The sequence below is a fragment of the Populus trichocarpa genome, chromosome 4 (assembly GCF_000002775.5).
Source record: "Populus trichocarpa isolate Nisqually-1 chromosome 4, P.trichocarpa_v4.1, whole genome shotgun sequence".
NCBI classification, from domain to species: domain Eukaryota; kingdom Viridiplantae; phylum Streptophyta; class Magnoliopsida; order Malpighiales; family Salicaceae; genus Populus; species Populus trichocarpa.
Genome location: NC_037288.2, coordinates 3,781,018 through 3,794,305, shown reverse-complemented (window position 1 = coordinate 3,794,305; position 13,288 = coordinate 3,781,018). Strand labels below are relative to the sequence as shown.

General features: G+C 32.9%; 1 long non-coding RNA gene across 1 annotated transcript; it reads left to right on the top strand.

The window, feature by feature from the left end:
* Nucleotides 1-1,973: 1,973 nt before the first annotated feature.
* LOC112327216 (uncharacterized) lies at nt 1,974-3,747 on the top strand. Its single transcript, XR_002981336.2, has 3 exons — nt 1,974-2,243; nt 2,567-2,647; nt 3,263-3,747. It is a non-coding gene; the product is annotated as an uncharacterized LOC112327216 (long non-coding RNA).
* The last annotated feature ends 9,541 nt before the right edge of the window (nt 3,748-13,288 follow it).

Sequence of the window (13,288 nt, the reverse complement as noted above, 5' to 3'; positions counted from 1 at the left end):
CAAACAATGTCGTACGCTTCATTAGAAGAGCGCAGAAGCGTGAATAAGTCTACATGTACAGTAATAAAGCTACAGTTAAACCATGAAATGTTTTAGTTTCTTTTAATGCCTATTTGAAAAGTTAAAAGGTATGATCCAAATAATCATTTATATTTCGAGTTTGATAACTATGTTTACAATACCAACCTCATATTAGTTGTTTGTTTTTAAGCTTGAAATTTATTAGAGTATTTTATCAAATCAAAAAAATGAAAAAAGAAATTCAAACTCGTCTATCACTTGACTTGACTTGTGCTCTGTTAAGCGATGCCAGCTCTTCTTCCCATACCCCTCATTATTTTCTTTCAGATCTTGGAGTTGGTAAGCCATTGTTATTACAAATCACAGCACCAACTTTCAATATCTTGACCCATTTATTGACTTGTCGTTTAAGTCGTTGTAGAAAACCCCAGCACACAACTTGCAAGGCAAAATAAACGACGAGGCTCGTTGAATAAGGCATCCGAGACGGTTTCTTTCTCCGGTTAGTGGTTAGAAGAAGCATTAAACAATACGTGGAGTGTGGAGGGCTGAAGTGAAGATCTAGATCGCTTTCTTGGGCGAGAAAATATGCAAACCAACGGAGAAAGTAGCTGGATTGAATCGCAGCAGCTTATTAGTCAAAAAAAGAAAAAGGAATTGCATTTACTTCCACAATCAAGCAAGACTTTGCTCCTCGAGCACCAAGGGCAGATGTGGGTGCCACCCATAATTGAGCTAATTGTTTGGAGTTGATTTGTTAACAATTTTTATATGGGTGCTTAAACTTTGTGCTTACGTTATTGTTATTTGTTAGTTTAATGGGAGGTGTGTAATCATTATAAAGCAGGGTTTGTGATTTGAATCTCTTATGGCGGAAAGGAAGATTAATCACTAATTTTCTTATAATTTTATCACTAAACTGTTCTGTTCTGTGTAGATGATCCATTTTATATATATATATATATATATATATATATATATATATATATATTCAATAAAATTTGGCTGGTTGTTCGACGATTGATTTATGAAATTGCAGTTAAACCATTTTTTAAAAATATTTTAGATTTAAATTAATTTTATGGTATTTCAAAATCTTTTTAATGTGATAATATAAAAAATAAAAATATATATTATTTTAATATATTTTCAAATAACTTATTATATATGTTATATGTTATATGATATAATGCCGCTAACACCTATACTCTCTATGCAGACCTAAGCTGTTGGTCAAAGGTTCAAGCTTTTCTTGAACCATATCGCTTAAGCCCATGTACAGGAGACCGTATCCCTTATTTGTTCCCGTCGCCGATCACTTGACTTGGCAGGGAGGGAAATAATTGAGAGAGAAAAAAAGAAAGTGAATCAATTCATCTATCTCCACGTATGCCAGGCAGATTTTTTTAAAAAGTGTATTTTATATTTAAAAATATATTAATATAATTTTTTTTATATTTAAAAGTAAAAAGAAATTTAAAATTATTTTTTGAATGTAAAAACAAATGCTACTAGATCATTTTCAAACGATGGCATATTGAACAAATAACCTGAGATAGTTGTTCGATGGTTATGAGATATTTTTTTTAAGTGGAACATAATTTAAAATTTTATAAAAACATTAAAAAACTGCAATTTCTAGGATTCGCTTATCATTAATAAAATATAATATTCAGTGTCAACTTCATATAAAAAATAAAACAAAATCATGTAATTCATTGTAATACTTTAATGTAAAATTCAAAATCATCAGGAGTCATACATGTTTTTTTTTTTTAAATCAGAATTTTAATAGTAATTTGTAGTAATAAATAAGCTGCAGTACTATCAAGTACTAAAAATATAGAAACAGGTAGATTTTTTCTAAGCAAATGCGATTTTATTTATTTATTTATTTATTATTATTATTATATAAAAAAACAGAGAGAAAAAGGGAAATATAAATATAAATAAACATAAACCAGAGAATAATTACTGTCTGTTTCGTAGTTTGTTATTGTCGTAAATGCAAACAGTACTACCTTCAAAAAGAAGAAGAGGAGGAGGAGGAGGAGGTCTGTTTAATTTTGGTGGCAAGGAGAGAGAGAGAGAGAGAGGCGAGGAAGAGAGACAGGGTAAAGGTGGTTGTAATGGGGAGGCCGGGAGGGTATTTGCAGTAGGATTAGATGCAGAAGGTAATGGTTCTTACAGGTGCAGGTTCTGCGACAACCCTCTTGCTCTCGGTGATCATCTCCTTTCCACTCTCTCCGTTTCTTTCTTTCTTTCTGTCCTTTCTTTTTTTAGAATTGATAATAATTAGTTAAAAAATTGAATTTTTTTGAGATGATTGAAAGATTGATTGAACTGATCATTTTGAAGAGAAGAGGAATGATTTTCTAGGGTAAGTTGGGTTCTTCTGTAATTTGGACTAAAGGGAAGCAATTTGAATTCTTTTGTTATGGGTTTGTTTCCTTACAGAAGATTTAGATGTTGGATCTTGCATGCATGGCATGGATTGTAGCTTTTCGTGTATTTGGGTTTAATTTTGCTCCGGCCTAAAATGCAGGATTTTTTAGGACAAGATGCCTCTGGGGCGCAAGTTTATTGCCAGTGGTAATATGATCTGACTGTCTGGATTTTGTAATGCGTAAGTTCTTCTAATCTCTTGCTTTAGTTTGCAAATATTTTTTGGAGTATGATTTTTTTTTTTGGCATTCAGTGGTAGAGAACTGGGTGAATGTTATGTTTTGCGGTGGGGGAGGGTGGGAGCAGGTTGTTTCTAATGACCAATTCCTAGCTGGCCTTTGATGAAATGCACATTTGGTGGTGGTGTTTTAATGACCATTTTGTTGTTTCCTGTAAATGAGATCTAGCCATCTACTGCCTAGATGGAGAGACAATCAATAATGCTGCTTGTTTTTAAGTTCTCTTATGCATAGTTATTAAACCAGGTTTGGGGATCAACTTGGGGAAAGGCACGGGTCGGTCAGGTTAGTCCGAGTTGATCTATTTTTTTAAGGTTAAAACGATATCGTTTTGAAAAAAATTAACAAGTGTTGAGTGGGTTGCATTTTTTATCGAGTTATATCAGGTCAACTCTTTATTTATTGTGAAGCGCGGTCCAGACCGAGTTTAACAACCATGATTTATTAGAATTGATAAATGAAATAACTAATAAAATTTCAATTTTTTTCTTTCATTCAGCATGAAAAAATCTGAGTGCATGCTCTATGTCAAATATTAACCTTTTCCCTTCCTCCAGGGTCAATATATCAGTTGGGCCACCTGATGAAAAAAGGGAATATATTACCAAGATGATTATGCAATCAGATTTACCACATGCTTTCCCCTGAAAATAAAAATTGCAGATATACATATACTATGCCTCTCGGTCACGCCTACCTACCTGAAGTTGCCTTCCCTCAGCCCAAAAGGACTCAACAGCTCTATGGACCTTTTGTTTCACCGAGAGAAGTGTAGTGGGAATTAGGAACATGTTGTTGTCGAGAGTATATTTTTCAATGGAAACACAAACATTTTAGATCTCTATCGAGCAGGTTGTAATGATTGATTTCATTCGAGGTGCATCCATCCCCAGGGAGAATGTTTTTATTTAAATTAATTCCATCCATCATGCTCAGATTTGCTGTAGAATTCGCTGATGCTGCAGCTTGGTAACTTGAAAACGAAGCTATATGAATCCTTTTTGTACGATATGTAATGTGCATACCTGAAAGTTTCGTTTTCTTTCTTCCATGTTATTTAAATCTGAATCCCTGTCCTCCAGAGTTTCCGCACCTTTTGTTTAATGTATATTGTTAATCGTATAAATGTTACCTGTAGGTTGCAGCACATGATAAAAACCAAAAATACAAAGAAGGAAAATTTGTTCTGGAAGGGTATTTACTTTCTCCATTGAGATCCTACATTTGAGCTAAAAAGCTACAAAGCTATGAGCGCCTGTAAACAGATGGAGGATCTCTGAGGAGGTCGCTAAAGAATTCAATTTGGATGCCCGCCCTGGTTCAAGTGATGGAGAGAATCCTTGGGAATTTGCTGTATACTTGTGAAATGAGTTATGATAATCAAAACCATATACTAGGTTTAGTTCGTATATACAGCTTTAGGAGCTATGAACTGAAAACCTCATATTTGGCTGTTTATAGTGTATAAACTAAAATTTACGGGGCTGAATCTCAAATACTCCAAGGACTTCAACATTGCGGAAATGCTTCACGCATGGAGCTCTTCTATGAAAAGCAGGTTTATTTGAAGTGCTGTCCCATGAAAGGATTTAAATCTAGGGCATAGCCTCTATGCTTCCCATATCTTTATTGCTGGACTTGGATTCAAACAAGAAATTATTTGGAGGGACAAACCAACAACGCATGCTGGATTCCCGGTGTCTTTGCTGCTTTTATCTTTAGATGCTTCTGTTGAGTGCTCGTTTATCACACCAAACTATACTTTTTTATTAATACAAATAAGAAAGCAGATTTGGGTTTCCTTGTGGCTTATCTCTTGAAACCAGCATAGGGACTTGTTCAAGACACATTCTCCGGTCACACAGGTGAAAAAAAGAAAACAAGATAGCGACAGAAAATATTTGAAGTTTATTTAATTCCCATTAGATGAAGAGAAAAGGAGTGTTCGTTCAAGATTATAAAAAGTTTCATTCAGATATATTTGAAGCCCCCTTTTACTTTTATAAATGGCTGGTGCTTCTGTAACGAAGAAATTGTAGATGATGTAAGAGGTGACCTGCAATCATGGCAATGGCGGGTTTTCTGGCTGGTCCCCTTCTGATAGTAAGGTGAATGTTCTCTCCACCCTGAAACTGGTGTTTTCTTGGCGCAGGGAGGCTGGGGGGCCTAGGCTAGGAGTCCTCGTGCCTCCTATTTTGACACGTTACAGACGCTTTCCTCTGTGACGTTTGAGTTGATTTGAAGTAGGTGTCCTACCAATGCTTGACAAGATAATTCCCTTTTTTAATTATTTTGAGCAGTAGCCATGTCTGGTCTGGTCACGTTATCATCGAGTTAAGAGCTTATGACCATATTATTATGTGAATGGTTGCAGTCTCATTTTCACAGCATAGAGCTTTCCAACATGAAAATACGTCTGTCTTACAAACTAGTCTAGTCGAGAGTCATGTTACGTAACTGTTCCCTAAATTTTACGGTGTCTTTTCTCGGTCCTCAAACTTTATTTCTTTGCTATTTCATCCTCGCGCTTCATGTTTGCATTGATTTATGTGTTACAATTCATTTTTATTTGCATCAAATTGCATATATGAGGTCTTAGTGTTTCATCCATGAACTAAACATCAGTTTTATTAAAGAAAAGAATTTAAATTATTTTTTTGAAAAAAATGAGAGAACAAGGACGAAGAAAAAAAGGCATTCCAAATTTTACAGGTGCAAAAAGCTATAGTTTGATCCCTAAAGTATTATTTTTTTTACATATTTGATCCATATAGTTTGATAATTTTATGTTTGGGTTATAAACTTTATTTTATTTGTGTTTTGATCCCTATGTGTTGAGGGAAAAGAAAGAAAGTTGCTGGAAAAAAAAAGCATTTAATCGAACTCATTTATGTGACAAAAAAATATTAATTTTAATGTCAATAAATTTCTTTTAGCTCTTTTAGCAAGTGAAGGTGGTTCCAAACTTTTTTCTATTGAAAAAAGTAAATCTAAGCCCACAAAGGATTTTTTTAATTGGTTTTTTTTTTTCGATTTTATGTGTTTTGAGGTTAACAATGAATTTAATTAGATTGTTAGGATGTTTTTTTAGGTGTTTACATATTAAAAACAAGTAAAAAAAATGGATTTTCTGGATTCAAAAAATTCAAAAAATAACGAAATATCAGTTAAAAACAAACAGGAGCTAACCATCTAGGTGATGGCCCAGTGGTAAGAGCTTGGGACCAAGAGGTTTGCTCCCTCTGTAATCTCAGGTTCAAGCCCTGTGGTTGCTCATATGATGGCCACTGGAAGCTTACATGGTCGTTAACTTCAGGGCCCGTGGGATTAGTCGAGGTGTGCGCAAGCTGGCCCGGACACCCACATTAAATTAAAAAAAAATGGGTTGCATCATGCCAGCTTATACACTCCTGTCCCCTGATTTTGAAAGGCCCCACAATATCCATCCTCTTGCAATTGACCAATTCTCAAGGGACCACAGAATTAAGAGTGTGAGGTTGCGCCACCGTCCAGCCTAATCAACGCCCCCGCGGCTCCTCAACATGTGGTGCACACGGCAGTATTAAAATCAAAATTAAAAAGAAAAAGTAGACACTCAAAATCATGTGACTACTGCTGCTACACTGTACTGTCAGCCCATTGTTTTGTAGTCAATCATTTTCTTTGAGAGGGTGGTATTACTCACTTTACACACTGTCACCTTATTATATTTAATGGTTCCTTACACAACACCCTTCTTTTTTTTGGAAAAAAAAAACAAAAAACAACAAAAACAAGACGGCCGGCCGGCCACCTCTCCACTAGCAACTTTATGTTTTTCTTATTACCCAATAATTGAAAGTAATTATTTCAATTCAAAATAAGAATATTTTTTAGTCAATTTACATATTTTTTCATAATTTATTATATTGATTTATATGATGTTCCATAATTTGCATCCAATAAAGAATTTAAACTATATATGTGTGGGTGTGTGGATAGTAAATTATGAAAATACATAGTTTTCTACGCCAGCGGTCTCTGTAGCTTGGAAGACTGCCCATATCAGCTTGCTTTTCATTAATTTGGTTGAGCATGTCCTCAATTTCATATTATATTGTTAATAATTAAAATAGTAAAAGAAAAGCAGAAAGTGACAAGCAAAGACGATGAACTTTGTGAGAGCCCCACCTCATCATGATGGGACGGCCTCTGCCACATCCAGAAAACTGTAGACCAGAAAACAATATCTATATTTTTTTTAAAATAAAAACTCTACACTTCATCATCCCCACATCCATTATCCCCCATGGCATTGCCCATCATGACATGATACCATGTGAGATAATGATGCCCTCCCTTAACAGCACCGTCAGTCATCAAGAATACGACAAGATGCACCAGCTGTGGATAAACTCAAATCCTGATTGGAGGATAGTGTCTGTAAACGGTGTCGTCGCGCCGCCACCGTCACCGACAGGGTCACGGAGTTTCTGTACGACAGAGAACATGAAAAAACAAGAAGGAAAGGAAACAGGTAATGAACATTAGTTTGTGTTCCATGTTTTCGTGTTTGTTTGTGTGGTGGGTAACGTTAGAACGCCGTGACGCCTCTGCTGCCGACATATTCGCTCGTGAGGAGAACGGAACCCATTTTAATGTCCAGGCCCCAGGGATCATGCTGTGCTGCCACGTTCAGTAATATGGGTCCACTTTGGCAGATTATTTTGAATATTGGAGAGGACAAATCTACTTGCATGAATAAGAGGGGGAAAAAATCAACGAATCTTTTAAATCTTGAGTTTTACGTTAATTTTAATTGAATCAGATTAATTTAAATATTTAATTTAAAATGGCTGGCTTGGTGATTAAATCTTTTTTTTCTTTGAATTTCTGAATTTAAATATCGAAGGCAAAAATGCACATGTAAGAAATACATTTTTAAAATCATGCAAAAAAAAACCTTAGCCTTGATTGGTTTTCAAATTAATCTTTATTTTTTTTAGAGGGGCAGGGCCCCGATGTTGTTCTAGAGCATTGAGCTCATAATTCATGTGTATATTTTTCTATATAAATTTAGTCTTTAATCTTAGTATTTTTGGGAATTGTTTCTCCTATTGACACTACTATGGTCTTTTCCCTCGCTTTATTAAAAAAAAAAACTGGTGGAGCACTTAAGTCATTTTTTTGAACACCATGTTGCACACCACACTCAATTATGTATAACTTTATGCAGTAAATGTTAATAGTCAATCATGGAATAGTATATGATTTCTCCATTATAATTAAGGAAACATGGAACAATCATTTTTTATTTTGAATAAATGTGATAAATAATTATCTTAGCTTACAATTTTTTATTTTTTATTTTTATTAACGTAGGTGTCTAATCCAGCTTGCGTGCATCTCAACTAATCTCACGGGCCCTATAGTTAACGACCATGTTAGACTCCAGTTGCTTGAGATTTTTTGAGACTCGAACTGATAATTTCTAAAAAAAAAATTAAAACCTGACCAGTTGAGTTACATCTTTCTTATTATTTTTTAAATTATAATTTTTTTTAAAATTAAATTGGGACGGCAAACTTAAATCAATTGAGTAAGAAAAAAACCAAAATTAAAAAAGAAAAGACGGAAAGTGTGTGAGAGAGATGGAGGGGGGGACCGCAAGGGGAGCTTGTTCGGGTGGGTCAAATCGGTCGTTGTAAAAGGTGAAATGACGACCGGGTTGGGTGCATGCAGCAGCTGGTGCAGCACTGATGCTGCTGCCACGCACTGATTGCTGACGCCATATTAAATCAATTGAGTCCCTGTGTCACCAGCTTGCGTGCTGCCTCTTTTTTGTTGTTTTCCCCCTCCCCCCTCTTACTTTTATTATTCTGTTCTTTTTTTTTATTATTATTTTTTGTCTGATTTATTCCTCGCTGCAATTTCACTTCTCTGACAACTATATTCGACACCTCCAATTTCTTTTCTTTGCCCAAGACTTTGACATTTGTACCCCTTGCTATCCATCATGGAGCTCGGGATATTATTATTCCCTCTTCCAAACACAATGCAGAAAATAAAGCTTGTAATTATAGTTGTTAAAGCCATTTCTAAATAATTAATATTCTCGTCCTTTCCAGGGCAGTAGTTGGTATGTAAACTTTTGAGTAATAAGTGGCCACTGCAAGCTCATCGCAACTGCTATTTGGGTGTCTTCTGCTTTAAAAATATTAAATTAATATTGTTTTTTTATTATTTTCTTTATTGTTTTAATATGTTTATATTATAAATAAAAAGAAAAAAAAATTTAATATGTTTTTTTAATAAAAAACAAAGTATAAGTTACCACACTTTACACAATGACAGGAAAGTTTGTTAGATATTATTTTTTAAATTGATTTTTATTTTAAAATATATTAAAATAATATAATTTTTTTTTATTTTTTAAAATTTATTTTTAACATCGATATATTAAAATGATCTAAAAAAAATTAATTTACATATAAAAAAATACAAAAATTTCAAAAATACGACCCAACCGTTATTCCAAATACCTCCTAAATAAACATTTCATATAAAATTATCTAATACCTTTTTTAGAAGGCCAATCATTTAAGAATCTATTTCACATAGTTTTTAAAATTCTAATCATAGCCTAGAATTAAATAATTACATATAAATAAATTAGTAAAAAAAATAAATTAAAATGACTTTAAATTGTAAACATGTTTAGTAAAATTACCTTAAAATAAATTCTTAAATAAAAAATACATATATAAGTTAAAAGTTAAAAAAATAATTTTTTTTATTAAAGCAAACTTTTGATTTCTCTTTATATCAAAAGTTTAGAAACAACTTAAATCAAGCTATAAAAGTTATAGTTATGAGATTCACTTTTTACTATTCACATGTTGACACATAAGTTTGTGTGAGAATTTAATTTAAAAAATCTATTTGTGTATTCATTTTTCTACTGGACAAGGTTAAAACACTTAAATGGTAAAAGAGAGAGATTAGCGAGGTCTTAAGTTTTGCTCTTATATATTCCTCCAACCATAAAGGTAAGGTAAGGGAGAAAAAACAAAAAAAAGAGCGCCTATTTAGCTCAATCTTGAATGGTTCTACTAGCTCAATCTCAGTATGCTTCTCCTATTGCTTTTTCGAAATACATATAGGCTGTCAAAACAGTAAATTTAAAATTTTTTAGAAGTTTTAAAAATCTTATTATATAAATTTAAAGTTGTTTAAGATTTATGTGAATATTACTTGAAGACCATTCTTTTCAGCTTTAGACAATTGGTTCAAGGCTCGATTGTCGCAAACCACAAGCTATCAAAGTGTTCGCTCTTTACCAGTAATCCACACGAATAACTAGTGAGAAATCTTCTGAATTTTTTTAGGAAAAAATAAAACTAAATAATTTAATTTATTATCAATTTAATAATTAACGTATAACTTACAAAACTATCACATTATCTTTTCATAGATATAGGTAATCTCTCCATATAAAATTCTCTTACGGGTTAATTAAGTGCACATGTCATCTAACAAGCACCTGTATATTAGTTTCATGTATCCCTTGTACCTCAATTTATGAGAGCAGCTACTTCATTTTATAAAGAAATGAATGTAATATGCACTGATCTCAACAGCTTCAATTAATGTTCAATCTTAATAGAACATTAATGAGAAACATTTAAGAATAATGCTTTCATGTAAAAGAAATCTCATAATTATAATAATTTTATAATTTTCTTTACAAAACATTTTTGTTCTATAAGCTTTATTTTTTACTCTATATTCATTAATTAAACATTAGATTCATTAATCAAATATAAATTAATATTAAAGATAATTTTTTTTAATAATAATAAATATATTTTAAAATTAATAAAATCAATACTACGTAAAAAGCATATTCACAAACATCTCCATTCCAAAATACTCGTGGCACAAGTGCCTTTAAACTACAATCATCCTTATTGCCTTTCCACGCGTCTTTTAATAAATTAATCAAATTACTATATTTTTGCTTTCCAAAACTTTCATCTATTAAGAAAGATTGTCTTGATTGCTTTCTGCTTTGTTAATTTTGATATACTTCCCTGTCCTTTTCTTGTCAATTTCAAGGATTGAATTCAACGCTAATCTCGAATTCAATGGCTAAAATCTCATGATGAGGAAACATTAACAGGACCACGTCCAAATTAATAACAAAATAAATAATTAAACAACTCGTTTACCCAAAATTCGATCCAAAAACTAAATACACTTTGGACACACCATTAAGCTTTAAATTAATAACCCAAGGAACAAATATGCACACAAAAGGGTGAGTTTCACATAATTAAACAATTGAGAAATAAAATAAATGACCCAATATTATTTAACGTTATAAGACATCAAGATGGGAAATTAAACTTTCATGGCCAAACAAATAGAATAATTAATTCACTAGCTTCAAAGAAATAGTAAAAACTTGAATATCCAGTCAAGATCACTTTCTCCTTGGGGCAAGCTTCTCACAATCCCAAAACTCGCTATGTTTTCTTCTCTCCTTGTATTTTCTCTTGTTCTCTCTTAACTTGCTCTACGCTATAAAGAATTAAGAGATGTGTGCGCATGTGTTTTTTTTTTTAAAAAAAAAAATCCAGGAAAAAAATAGGTCTACTTTTATGGAGTTGGTGTGTTGATACGTGGTCGTTCGATCCCACATATCCCACATAAAATAAAGGGTCGCATCTATTTGCAACTATCCCAACGTTTTTCAAGATTGTTCATTGTCAACAATTGGTTCATAATGGAGTGCAATGTTTTCATGGGGTATAGAATGTTCAAGTAATTACTAGCTATATATCCATGTGTGATGGATGTATTATTAAAATAATATGTATAATAATACACAAATATATAATATTTTTTTGTTCAAATTAAGCATACAAATAATTGAGAATGAATGAATAAATAAAAATGACTTGCATTCTGTACCAAAGAACAAGACTTTCATTTGGAAGAGGATTATTGCTTGATGGATGATGAATCACGAACGAGTGGGACAATGGCTGGCATTTTACTATACCGAAAAGTGACAGTTGAGGGGGACATTGAGAGCTCTCTCCCATCTCCACCCCTTTCTTCTCTTAAAAAAATAGCTAGATGATGAACATTTGAGGATTCTTGTTGAGATTTACTTGTTTAGCAGACAAATCCACCGTCCAGCGACAAAAAGGCAGGAAATGAAAAGGTTTACCGGTCAACTGTGGCGATCTCCGCCTATTATAATTTTCACCATCTTCCTAAATTATTCAAGGCTCAATAGAATCTACTAGTTACTTTGATATGAAATCTACAATGCCAAGAAAGGGAGAGGCATTAAAAATACGATTAATTAAAGCTTTCTTTTTTGCTACATTACACTCCTTTCCAGTCTTCTTGCCCCACTTAGATTACAGTATTTGTTTGGGCCACAAATATGTACGAGAATACGACATCTTGACAAGGTTTTTTTTTTTTTTTTGCAACTGGTAAATTTTTTTAGGGATACCTGGCTACTGTGTCGTGACCTAATTCCTATCTTCAATCTTTCAGTAGTATCTGGACCCTTTCCTTTACCATAAAATATTCGAATGCTATCTCATATCTCATTGAACAAGACAACTAGGGATATTGGACTGATTCTTGACCCTATGATCATGGAGTGGATTCCAAAAATGCTTTCTTTATACGTGTACGTACCATCTTACATATCAGGCCATGAGGGAGAAGGAGTTCTCTGTACAGCCCCATCAATCATTCAGTTCCATCCATGTGCTGCTTTAATCATCACTGAGGATTAATTAGCATGAGTGCTTAATCAGTTAATTAACTGGAAAAAACAGAACATGAATGCCTCTTCTTTCCATTGTTTAAGTACCTTACGGTCTGTACATTGAGAAGAGCATTTAGATTTGGCCTGTACTTCTTTTTCCCAAACAAGCCAGTCAACCTTGTTTCCAAGGAGCCAAGGAAATGGCTTGTCATTAAGCAGAAATGGGTTGCCAGGTTCACCGTCCTAATTAATCTAAATTAATCATCCTAATTTAGACTATAGTCTTTCAGAAGTAACTGTTGCAACGTTTTTGTTTAGGGATGGTGGTACCTTGTACCTTGTCTAGCTTATAAATCGTGTTGCCTTTACACAGCCGCTAACGACTAGTTCTGATTTAGCATGTAAAAAATTACTCCACTTCGGTTGTTTGTTTTTTTTCCAATTTTTAAAAACTGAGTTTGAAAAAAAAATAAAGCATTTATTTGTTTTTGTTTTTTTATTTCGAAAGATGTAAACACCTAACAGTTGCTTGTCAGAAATTTTCAAATTCAAACAAAGTGATTTTCAAGAATTATATTGATGGTTGTTGATTTTGCTTTTTTGAATAAAGAATCAAGACAAATAAGTCCTTGATTTACGTTTTTGAAGATTGAAAAATGACAAAAAAAAAAAGGAAATTAATCCAAATCTATCCATTTTATCTTCTAAAATGAGAAATAATTCATGATAAATGGATAAAGTGATATTTTAAAAGGGACAAAGAAAATGAAATTTTTTAGAAAAAAGATTTGAAAATAAAAACATATTA